Source organism: Mandrillus leucophaeus, unplaced genomic scaffold (genome assembly GCF_000951045.1).
Source record: "Mandrillus leucophaeus isolate KB7577 unplaced genomic scaffold, Mleu.le_1.0 Scaffold98, whole genome shotgun sequence".
Lineage (NCBI taxonomy): Eukaryota > Metazoa > Chordata > Mammalia > Primates > Cercopithecidae > Mandrillus > Mandrillus leucophaeus.
The window spans coordinates 1739869-1740192 of record NW_012110696.1 but is presented as its reverse complement, the minus strand read 5'-3'; positions in this window follow the sequence as shown (position 1 = coordinate 1740192).

Genomic DNA, 324 nt, shown 5'->3' with positions numbered 1-324 from the left:
GCTGGGAAGACTAAGAGGAGGCTGGCGGCCCTGGCTGAGACCCCACTTGGAGGCTGACCTCGGCCTCAGATAGCCACCTGGCCCAAGATCAGTCCTCTCCCACATCCAACGAGGACTGGACGAGGGGTATGATGGCACTCTGTCCCAGTGGGGTCTCTCTGCAGAGCCACCCCAACTCCAGGCTCTGGATGAAATGGCTCGAGTCCTCACGCCCGGACCCATCACCGCCCGGTTTCCCCTCGGCCACTCCTGCTTCTTTGCGCCTTGACATATGTGAATCCCAAGAGCCTCCCTAAGCAGGGTCCTGTGTGGTCTCCTCATCTC